This window comes from Grammomys surdaster, unplaced genomic scaffold (genome assembly GCF_004785775.1).
Source record: "Grammomys surdaster isolate TR1022 unplaced genomic scaffold, NIH_TR_1.0 126158, whole genome shotgun sequence".
Classification (NCBI taxonomy): Eukaryota; Metazoa; Chordata; class Mammalia; order Rodentia; family Muridae; genus Grammomys; species Grammomys surdaster.
Genome location: NW_021620966.1, coordinates 401204 through 413130, shown reverse-complemented (window position 1 = coordinate 413130; position 11927 = coordinate 401204). Strand labels below are relative to the sequence as shown.

Here is an 11927-nt window from a genome sequence, read left to right as displayed (position 1 = left end):
AGAATTCGAACAAAAAATTATCTTGATACTAAAATTTGTTTTGAGAATTGTATATTGCAGAATACACAGCCTTGGTGTATCTACCCATCAAGCAAGCTGAGCAGACCTGCTTCAACCTCTGATGTCCTGGAATTTCAGTTGGATGCAGTGAAGACATAGACATCAGAGGCTTATCAATTTACTCTTCCCCCTGCCCCTATTCTAATATAGCAACACCCATAATCAGCTTGTAGAAGTTAATGAAGAGTTGGAACCCCTATTCCCTGGGCTTGGGGACTGAGGTGGTTAATATTGGGCTGTCTTTCTTAGGGAAAAGTTGTGGTTTTGTTGGAACAGGGAGGAATAGCTAGGACTTATTGCATAGCCATAACCTATTAGTAGAAATCTGTATAATTGTCATTAAGCTGAAGTTACAATTTCTTAAATGGTACAAAATTTACTTTGATTTTAAATTTAAAGTTTTCATTGGTATGAGTTTCTTATTGATATAAAAGTGAGATTAATATTGTTACTCTCATAGACATTGTGCCTATAAAACACATTTAGGAATGCAAGGCTTAGACCCAGTCCTTCTTTAACTCTTTTAACTGATTCAAGATGGTTAGCCTGTGAGTTAAGGGCCTATAGCAAATTCATGTCTCTGAGTTTATTTTAGGGTGTTCTCTATATTTTATTTAGAACTAGCTGAGAGGAATTAACAGACAGCAGTCCAGATTGCCTTACATGGATAGTTGGTTTTCAAAATGTCACAAGTCCACAGAATTCATGTTACAAACATTTCTGTATTAATGTTCATTTTGATTAGAGACCTGTCTGCTCCTGACTGTTTCTCTGTCTTGGATTCTAAGAAGAAATTGAGCATCTTTGGAGTTACTCCAGTTGTGGTGAGACAGCCACTAGGCAAGAAGTGCCTCTTTTCATCCACAGACATTTTACTGTCCAGAAAAGGACACTCTTGTAGAATAGTTGACTGATTCTATCTGCAAGACAGAGTAATCAGCCCTTAATAATTCTGCATCACTAGGTCTGTCAGATGATCCTGGGCCAGCAGGCTGAAGATTGGATGCTCCAATGTTTTGTAGTATAGGGACTGTCCGGGTGTTCAGTGGTCTCTATAAATTGGGTAAGTTTTAGAAGCTATGCTTTGTGCTTCCAATAATTTCAGTTAACTCAGTCATTCTGGTTTTCTGATGGGGTTGAAGACTTATAGTCTCATAGCCAATCCCAGCTATTTATTTTGAGAGAAAAGATTTAAGAGGATGGTTTTCAGCTGATAACATTTCTAAAGCCAAGAAAAAAAGCCATGTTCAGAACTAAGTGTTTTAGTTAGGAAAGACGACAGAGGTTCTGTTTAGTCAACAAAATGATGGACTGGGTATTAGGTCTATCTTGTACCTTACTGATAAGAAATTGGTATAGTTATGCTCTAATTGTATTTTGAGAGAAAAAATTTTTTTTTATTTTAACAGGAAGGGTGATATGTAGGAGAAGCTAAGGTGAGAGGAGTAAGGAGAGGAAGAGGAGGAGGCAGGAGAGGAGGAGAAAGAGAGGAGGAGCTAGGAGATGAGAGAGAGAGAGAGAGAGAGAGAGAGAGAGAGAGAGAGAGGAGAACATGGAGGCAGATGTTCGTGTGTCTCCACCAGTCAAAGAGAGTTGGTATATCTAGTTTTGGTGTTGGGTTACACTTCTGATTGTATGGGCATTCTTGTTATTGAGCATTACCAAACTTATATAGCCATTGATTAACATTTTTAAAAAAATTGCGATTTGCTATAGATTGTTGTTACACCACTTTCTGAATATACTGAATGTCATTGAATTGCACAACTTAAAATGATCAATTTTATGTTGTATACATTTTACTTGAATGAAATTAAGTTCTATCAATGTATAACTAAGATGTATGTAAAACAAAGATAATAAAACTCAAAAAAAATTTAGGGCTGAGAAGATGTCTCATGTACTGCACAAATGTCAGTATAAGACTTCAAATTCCCAATATGGGAGGCAGAGGTAGGAGAATACCTGAAAATATACAGGAATATAGCCTTGAATTTATATAGAAAATCAACAAAAGAGAGAAGCTCTTTTAAACAAGGCAAAGGCTGATGTCAGATGTTGTTCTCTAACCTCCACATATATGCAGTAGATCATTCACACCTGCACTCAAATACACACACACACACACACACACACATACATACATACACACATGAATAAATAATAATAAAGAATTTTCTAGAGAAAGACACATCAATCATCAATAGTTACAACAATGTTGATCATCCTCTGTGATTTTACCTCAATGATACAAAACAGCTAGGACATATTAAGATGCAGAAACCTGACATTTAGATAACAAGGTTTATGTTACTCACATTTCTAAACTACCTGCAACTCATGTCAAGAATTCATGTTGTTCTACCAAACTGTCAAAGGCTTTTTCAGCATCTAGTGTGATGATTTTTTTAGAGTTTTTTTTAAATAATAGATTATGTTGATGTACTTGCATATGTTGAAATTTCCCTGCATCCCTTGGGATGAAGCCTGTAAAATAGCCATTAAGAATATGTGCATGGACTTTAAGGAGGAAATGAATAATGGAAAAATGGAAAAATACCAAGTAAGTTCCAAGTCCATAGCTCTTCCTGTATTGCTGGAGGCTTGCCAACATCAAGGACAAACACATAGAACCCCATTCCAGCCTTTTGCCTGCCAGGTCCTCTTAGGATACACCCAGCAGCAATAAATTGCACCCTGTCCTCTTCACTACTTTTTCTGGCCCACAACTCTGTTTGCTTTACTGGAAGCTATTCTGGCTCCAGTATCCTCTGATCATTCTGTTACAAGGGATCCCAGAGGCAAGATTAGTACCTAAAATTCCAGAGACTACAAAAAGAAAGAAAGAAAGAAAGAAAGAAAGAAAGAAAGAAAGAAAGAAAGAAAGAAAGAAAGGAAGGAAGGAAGGAAGGAAGGAAGGAAGGAAGGAAGGAACAAGGAAAGAAGAAAGAAAGGAAGAAAGAAAGAAAGAAAGAAAGAAAGAAAGGAAGGAAGGAAGGAAGGAAGAAAACAAAACAAACAAGCAAACCTCCAGAGGAGACAATCTACTATACCTGAAGAACCACTAGTTACCAGAAACCCAGGTTACTCGGGTCAGAAGATAGAGAGAAAACAGAAACCATGGGGGAAAGTTCCAAAAAAGTTCATTCATCCAACAAAGATAAACTCATAACTCAACACATAAAACCTATATTAATCATAAAACCCAAATGGCAAAAGGCCAATGTAAGAACAAAATCAACAACCAATAGAGCAATATGGCCCGCTAGAGTCTAACTATACTACTTTTGTAAACTGAAGCATAAGAAAATTACTTAAATTCAATTTTATGAAAATGATAGAGGTCTTTATAGAGGAAAGGAATAAATCCCTTCAGGAAATAGATGGAAATACAAACTGGTGAAACAAATGAATAAATCTGTTCAAGACCTGAAACTAGAATTACAACAAAACAAAACAAAAAACAAACAAACAAAAATTAAAACTAAGAGAATTCTGAAGATGGAATACCTAGGTAAGAGAACAGAAACTACAGACACAAACATCTCCAAAAAAATAAATAAATAAATAAGAATTGGAAGAGACAATCTCAGTCATTGTAGGCAGTGTAGAAGAATACATCAGTTAATGAAAATGGTAAATTTAAAAAGATTCTGACCCAAAACATCCAGGATACTTCGGATACTGTGAAAATAGCAGTCCTAAGAATAATAGGAATAGAAGAAAAAGATTCTCAGCTCAAAGGCCCAGAAAATATTTTCAGCAAAATCATTGCTTTCCCTAACCTAAAGAGTTGTGCATGTATATTATAGAATAGCAAACAGATTGAACCAAAACTGAAAATCATCCTACCAGATAATAATCCAAAGACTAAATGTATAGAAAAAAGAAAGAATATTAAAACCTGTAAGGTAAAAAGGGCAAGTAGCATATAATGGCATGCCTATTAGAATTATACCCAACTTCTCACCTAAGACATTAAAAGCCAGATGGCCCCAGGAAGATGACTTGTAGTCTCTAAGAGACTACAGATACCAGCCCAGACTGTTATACTCAGAAAAACATACAACCCACATAGATGAAAACATAAGATATTCTTTGACAAAACCAAATGTAAATAATATCTATCCATGAATCCAGCCCTATAAAAGATAATAGAAGGAAAATGCCAACTCAGGGAGGTTAACTATGCACAAGGAAACACAGAAAACAATTTTACACCAGAAAAAGAAAAGAATGGAAGCACACACATACACACACACACACACACACACACAAAACCACCCTCAACATCAAAATTACATTAAATAACAGTAACTGTTCTTTAACATCTTTCAACATCAGTAAACTCAATTCTACAATAAAAAGACACAGACTAACAGAATGGATGAAAGAAAGTATCCATCATTCTGCTGCATACAAGAAACACAACTCAGCATCAAAGATAGACATTGCCTCAGATTAAACGGCTGGAAAAAGTTTTTTTCAATCAAACTGACCCAAGAAACAAGCTGGAGTAGCCACTCTAATATCTAATAAAATAGTCTTTCAACAAAAGTTAACCAAAAGAGACAGGGAAGGACATTTCATACTCAGTATCGAAAATATCCACCATGGGCATCTAAATCTAAACATCTATTCCTAAAATACGAGGGAACCCACATTCTTAAAAGAAACATTACTTTGTTTATTGCCTTGCTTGTTCTTTGACTATTTGTGTTTATTGTGTTACTTATTCCTTGACTATTTGCATCTACTGTATTGCTAGTTCCTCAACCTAGAACTGACCTTAATACTTATATGTAATTAAAATGGTATAAAAGCAAAAAAGAAGAGGGGTGATGGGATAGGGGGTTTCTGGGGGGTGGGTAATGGGGAAAGGGGATGATATCTGAAATTTAAATAAATAAAATATACAATAAAGGCTTCTCCCTGTCCCAGCGACAACTGCATCTTTTTTGCAGTGCCAGCTTCGTCCTGTAGACAAAATGGTGAAGGTTGGTGTGGGCAGATTTGGCCATATTGGGCCCCTGGTTACCAGGGCTGCCTTCAGCTGTGCACTTGGCAAAGTGGAGATTGTTGCCATCAACAACCCCTTCATTGACCTCAACTACATGGTCTACATGTTCCAGTATGACTCCATCCATGACAAATTAAATGGCGTGGTCAAGGCTGAGAATGGGAAGCTTGTCATCAATGGGAAGCCCATCACCATCTACCAGGAGCAAGATCTTGCTAACATCAAATGGGGTGATGCTCATGCTGAGTATGTTGTGGAGTCTACTGGCATCTTCATCACCATGGAGAAGGCTGGGGCACACTTGAAGGGTGGAGCCCAAAGGGTCATCATCTCCCCACCTTCTGCTGATGCCCCAATGTTTGTGATGGGTGGGTATGAACCTCGAGAAATTTGAAAACTTGCTCAAGATTGTCAGCAGTGTATCCTGCTCCATAAACTGCTTAGCCCCCCTGGCCAAGGTCATCCATGACAACTTTGGCATCATGGAAGGGCTCATGACTATGGTCCATGCCATCACTGCCACTCAAAAGACTGTGGATGGCCCCTCTGGAAAGCTATGATGTGATGTCTGTGGGGGTGCCCAGAACATCATCCCTACATCCACTGCTGCTGTCAAGGCTGTGGACAAAGTCATCCCAGAGCTGAATGGGATGCTCACTAGTATGGCCTTCTATGTTCTTACCCCCAATATATTCATTGTGGTTCTGACAGGCCGCCTGGAGAAACCTGCCAACTATGATGACATCAAGAGGTTGGTGAAGCAGGCATCTGAGGTCCCACAGAAGGGCATCCTGGGCTACACTGAGGACCAGGTTGTCTCCTGTGACTTCAACAGCAACTCTCACTTTTCCACCTTTGATGCTGGGGCTGGCATTGCTCTCAGTGACAACTTTATAAAGCTCATTTCCTGGTATTACAATGACTACAGCTACAGCAACAAGGGTGTGGACCTCATGGCCTACATGGCCTCCAAGGTGTAAGAAACCCTGGACCACTCACCCCAGAAAGGACATTGAGAGCAAGAGAGAGGCCCTCAGTTGATGAGAAGTTCCTGTCCCCAAAACTGAGCATCTCCCTCACAATTTTCTTCCCAGACACCCATAACAACAGAAGGAGTCTAGGGACCCTCCCTACTCTCTCAAATACAATCAATAAATGTTCACTGCCTTCACCTCCCCAAAAAAATATCCAATAAAGAAAAAGAAACATTACTAAAGCTTAACTCACATACCCAAGCTTAAACATTAGTAGTGGGAGACTTCAACACTCTATTTTCACCAATAAACATGGTTATCTAAATATAAACAGTAAACAGAAATAATGAAACTAACAGATAGATTGAACAGATATCTCATCCAAACAGAAAAGAATATACCTTCTTAGAATCTTACAGAATTTTCTCCAAAATTAACCATATACTTGGTCACAAAGCATACCTCAACACACACGAGAGAATTTAAATAACCCCTGTATCTTATCAGATCACCATGGGTTAAAACTGAATTTCAACAACAACAAAAACAACAGAAATTCTACACACTCATGGAAACTGAACAACTCCCTGTTCAATGACTACTGGGTCAAGAAATCAATAAAAAAAAAAAGTAAAAGCTTTTTAGCATTCAATGAAAATGAATTTACAACATACATAAACTTATGGGACACAATGAAAATAGTTCTAAGAATAAAATTCATAGCATAAAATTGGTGAGATCCCATATTATAGATTTAACACTGCAAACTAAAGATCTAGAACTAAAAGAAGCAAATATACTCAGGAGGAGTAGATACCAGGAAATCTCCAAACTCAGAGAGAATCAACAAATTTAAAACAAAGATAATACAAATAGTCAACAAAACTAAGCAAATCAACAAGATAGACAAACTCTTAGTCAAACTAAAAACCAGAGAGAGAATATCCAAATTAACAAAATTAGGAAAAAAGGAGAAATAACAATATACAATGAGGGAATCCAAAAAATCATAAACAAACTGAAAAGAAAAGTATCCTATCAGCTTATTAGATTTTTGAAAAGGCCTTTGACAAAATTAAACACACTTTCATGACATCTTAGAGAGATCAGGGATAAAAGGCACATAATTAAACCCACTAAAGGCAACATACAGCAAGCTTGTGGCCAAAATTAAATTAAATGGAGAGAAATTTTAATCAATTACACTAAAATAAGGGATAGGACAAGGTTGTGCTCTCATGGTGAATACATTTTGCATTTCTTTTTGGGTATGGCTCTGTCTAGTTTTATTAACAACAACAACAAAAACAACAGAACCTGCAAGAGGTAGGGCCCCTGCTGGGTGATTGTGTGGGACTTTTCATCTATACACAGAGACTTCTAATGTTCTGTGCACTGGAAATAAAGCCCATTTCCTGGTCCAGGTCTTACATTCAGTAGGCTTCTTGTGGTTCTGCGCTTTATTGTTTTAAGGAAGGAGGGAGGAGTGAGGGAGAGAACGTGAGATCTGAATGGCAGTGCCCTGGAGCACATACACAGACAACTACATTAAAAGTAGGAAGTACTGAGGAATGATGAGTGAAAGAAGTCAGAGAGTAAGAGTGGGAAAAATAATAATTGATAGTAATAGAAGAAAAATGAATGCAACAGCAAGACTAGAAAGAAAGAAAGAGAAAATCTTGAAGGAAAGTAAGAAGACATAGATCAGATAATTGCTGTCAGTCTGTTTATATGTGTAGGACCTCGAAGGGCAGCTATGCCCTAGCTGAGACTTTCCATGTGATGCTGTCTACTAAGTAACATTCTGCAGTTTCTCTAAGATCAAAAACATCTTGACTAAGGCACGGTACCCCAAGAAGCGAATTTACACATGACATCCTTTTGCCCACCCCCACCCCCCAGTTGAGTTCCTGTTTTTTCCTGAGTTTGTGTTTTTCCTTCCCTGGCTTGGTGTACATATTGAATCTGCCCAGTAAAGACATTGGCATTCCCTCATAACGAATGACCCAAGTCTGAGTCTTTCTTTAATCCCCCAGACCTACACCAGAGCTCTGTACCGGCACCGCTGGAGCTATCAAGTGGAAGTCCCACTGAGATCAGGAAAGCGAGGAAAATCTTATGAGATCATTCCTGAAAGGAGCCAGCTGGCTGGTGCAGTGAGTGGAATGTATTGGAGAAGCAGTGCGAAATCAAACTGATAGCAGCACTACATGAGTGTGAGCTTTAATCACGCCATGGGAATTGTGAGTTCCTTCCTATGAGTATTGGCACAGCATGATGCAGGTAACAAATCCTTGTATGAGGCAGAGAATAGCTCCAGCTCTGAGAGTGAGGAAGAAACTTTAGAAAAGGAGATAGCTTATTTCAATGAAAGATTAAAGAAATGCAAGGTCCAAAAGGGAGTGGATTGGAAAGAGGAGCGATCACCTAGTAAAAACCCTTTTGTAGATTCTACAGAGGCCGCTGCTCCTCCAGCATATGATGAATGCTCCGTAAGGGGTTGGTGGGTAGAGGAGCCCCTCCCTAAGAAGGGGGTGATGTTTTTTCTAAAGCAGGTTCCAATCACACTTATCCTGTAATAGAAGTCCCTCACCCTAATAACCCTGGTCAAATGCTTAGGCAGCATGTGCCTTTGTCTTTTAGGGAATTAAAGAGCCTTAAAGAAGCAGTTTCCTCCTATGGGACCTTGGCACCCTTTACTTTGACAATTTTTGAGTCCTATAGCACCTTTAATTTAACACCAGGAGATTGGCAACAACTATGCCATGTGACATTGAGTGGAGAAGACTATTTACTGTGGAGGGGAGAATATCAGGAGCAATATGTTACCTTAGCAAGATCAATTGCACAGGCAGGGAAGCCCCAAAGAAATCTGGAAATGCTAACTGGATTAGGACAATATGCTGCTCTCCATCAGCAGATTCATTATGATCCTGTTGTTTATACCCAAATTGATGCTGCATCTGTTACAGCCTGGAAAGCTTTACCTAATAAGGCAGCTGGAGATCAACTATCTAGGATGGTTCAAGGACCCTCTGAGCTCTTCCAATATTTTGTGAATAGATTACTCCAGTTAGCAGAAAAATTATTTGGGGACACTGATATCACCATGCCCATAGAAAAACAGTTAGCTTCCAAAAATGCTAATAAATGGTGCAAAGAAGTCATTAGACCACATAGATCAAAAACCTTAGATGATTACATTAGAGTTTGCAAGGAAATTGATGGAAATTTTATTATGGGACAAGTACTCACAGCTACCGTGCAAAAGGGATCTAGCAAGAATAAAATTTGCTTTGGATGTGGCCAAGCTGGACATTTTAAGAGGAATTTTCCAGGGAACAAGGAGATTATGGGTCCTGACCTGTGCCCTTGATGCCAAAAAGGCCATCATTGGAGTAATGAATGCAGGTCAAAATCAGATGCTGACAGCTACCCTCTCCCCACTCTGAGAAATGGGCAGCGGGGCCTGTTCCAGGGCCCACAACCAAAGTGTATGGAACCATGAATACCACTATTACCCCTATTCCAGTTCGGTTTGTGCCTCAAACCAACCCCTTTATGTCAAAGATCTTGTCAGAGATACCCCAGGAAGCACAGGATTGGACCTCCATTCCTCTGCCAGAGCAGTACTGACACCTCAAATGGGCCCTCAAGCATTAGGTACTGGAGTGTATGGCCCCATCCCTTCAGGGAGTATAGGTCTTCTCCTAGGACACAGCAGTGCCTTGTTGAAAGGAATTAGGATCCTTCCGGGAGTGATAGACTCAGATTTTACTGGAGAAATTAAAATTATGGTTACTGTGGATAGGGGAGTTGTAGTTTTTCCCCAGGGAGATAGAATTGCTCAGCTAGTTCTCTTGCAGCAGTTACCCACTAAACATGCTACAATTAAGATACTAGAGGTGATGAAGGATTTGGATCCACAGGGACTGCTGCCTTCTGGGTTTCTACCCTTGAGGACCACCCTACCCTTACTTACCCTTTGGGTTGATGGAAACGCTATGAAAGAATTCTGGATACTGGTGCAGATACTACTGTGATATCTAAAATATCTTGGCCTAGTAGCTGGCCCCTGGATAGGTCTTCTTCCACCTTACAAGGAATGGGGACAGGTGCCACAGCCCTCAAGAGTAGTGAGATCTTGAAATGGCAAGATGAGGAAGGACATGAAGGATGGTTTCAACCATTTGTCTTGAAACATCTCCCCATTAATTATCGGGTCGAGAGGTACTTAACAACATGGGAGCTGTTCTCACAATCCAACCAGTTAAGGGCATGATGAAAAAGCAAGGATATATTCCTGGGAAAGGATTAGGGAAATATTTATAAGGAATACTCCATAGTGTGGCCAAAGGATGTCAGATAGTCAGACACCATAAAGACAAAACTGAAATAGAAAATTATTAAGGGTCACTGTGGAGCCTCCTAAACCATTACCAATCACATGGAAATCCAATGAGCCTGTGTGGATTGAACAGTGGCCCTTATCTAAGGAAAAATTGGAGGCAGCTCATTTATTGGTACAAGAACAACTTTTGGCCAGACATATCATCCCATCTACATACTCCTGGAATACTCCTATATTTGTTGTTAAGAAAAAATCAGGAAAATGGAGATTATTACAAGATTTAAGGGAAATTAATAAAACTGTGATGACAATGGGGGTTACTCAACTTGGATTGCCTACACCAATTGCTATTCCAAAAAATTGGCACATGTTGGTGATATATTTGAAGGATAGTTTCTTTACCGTACCCTTGCATCCTCAGGATTGTGATCCCTCAGTCAACTTTAAGCAACCATCCCATAGATATCATTGGGTGGTGCTGCCCGAAGGGATGGCTAATAGTCCCACCATGTCTCAAGTCTATGTGGTAACTGCTCTTCAATCATTAAGGAAAAGACAGCCGTACATGTATATAATCCATTTATGGATGATATTCTACTTGGAGCTAGGGAAGAAAAAGAGCTTTATGAGGCCTGTGCTGAACTGCAAGCTGTTGGATTGATTGCCCCCCAAGAAGGTTCAAAAGAATTTTCCATATCAATATTTAGGGCATGAATTATTACAAAAGGGGATTCGTCCTTAGAAGTTACAAATTAGAATAGATACTCTGAAAACTTTAAATGATTATCAAACATTGTTAGGAGACAAAAATTGGTTAAGACCTTCCTTACAATTAAGCACAGGACAGTTAAAAACTCTCTTTGATATTCTTAAGGGAGATGTATCACCCACTTCCCCCAGACAATTAAATTAAGAGGCCAGGGAATGCTTGAAAATGATATAGGAATCTCTAGAACAAACTCATTTAAATCATGTAGACTATTCAAGGAAGCTGTTACTTGTGTTTTTTGCATCAAAACATTTCTCAACGGGGTGCCTTTTTGCAGGAGGGCCGTATTTTATGGGTTTATTTGCAAGCTTCACCCTCCAAGGGTATTTTGTCTTATCAACAGGCAGTAGTTTCCTTGTTGTTTAAAGCCCATAAAGTAAGCCTACAAACATTTGGTAAAGAACCAAAGATGTTTATTACCCCTTAAAATAAGGATCAGATCCAAATTTTATCTCAAAATTATGTTGATTGGGCCTTGTTTGTTTGTACCATTAATAGCCAATTTAATAATCATTATCCAGATAATAAGATATGTTAGTTTTTTAAGCTCCTCCCGGTGCTTGTTCCAAAAATTGTTTCCAATCAGCCCTTGAATCAGGCTTGTCTAGTATTTGCTGATGGATCCTCCAGTGGTAGGGCTGCAGTTGTTTCACAAGGAAGAGTTGAGATATTTTGCAAATGGATGTTACATATATTTCCTCATTTGGGAAATTACCCTTTTTTCATGTTACCATTGATACTTTTTCTGGTATA

At 38.9% G+C, this 11927-nt stretch overlaps 1 pseudogene; it reads left to right on the top strand.

Annotated features, from left to right (window-relative positions):
• The first annotated feature begins 5048 nt into the window (after positions 1–5048).
• LOC114612299 lies at positions 5049–6048 on the top strand (annotated as a pseudogene).
• Positions 6049–11927: the final 5879 nt, after the last annotated feature.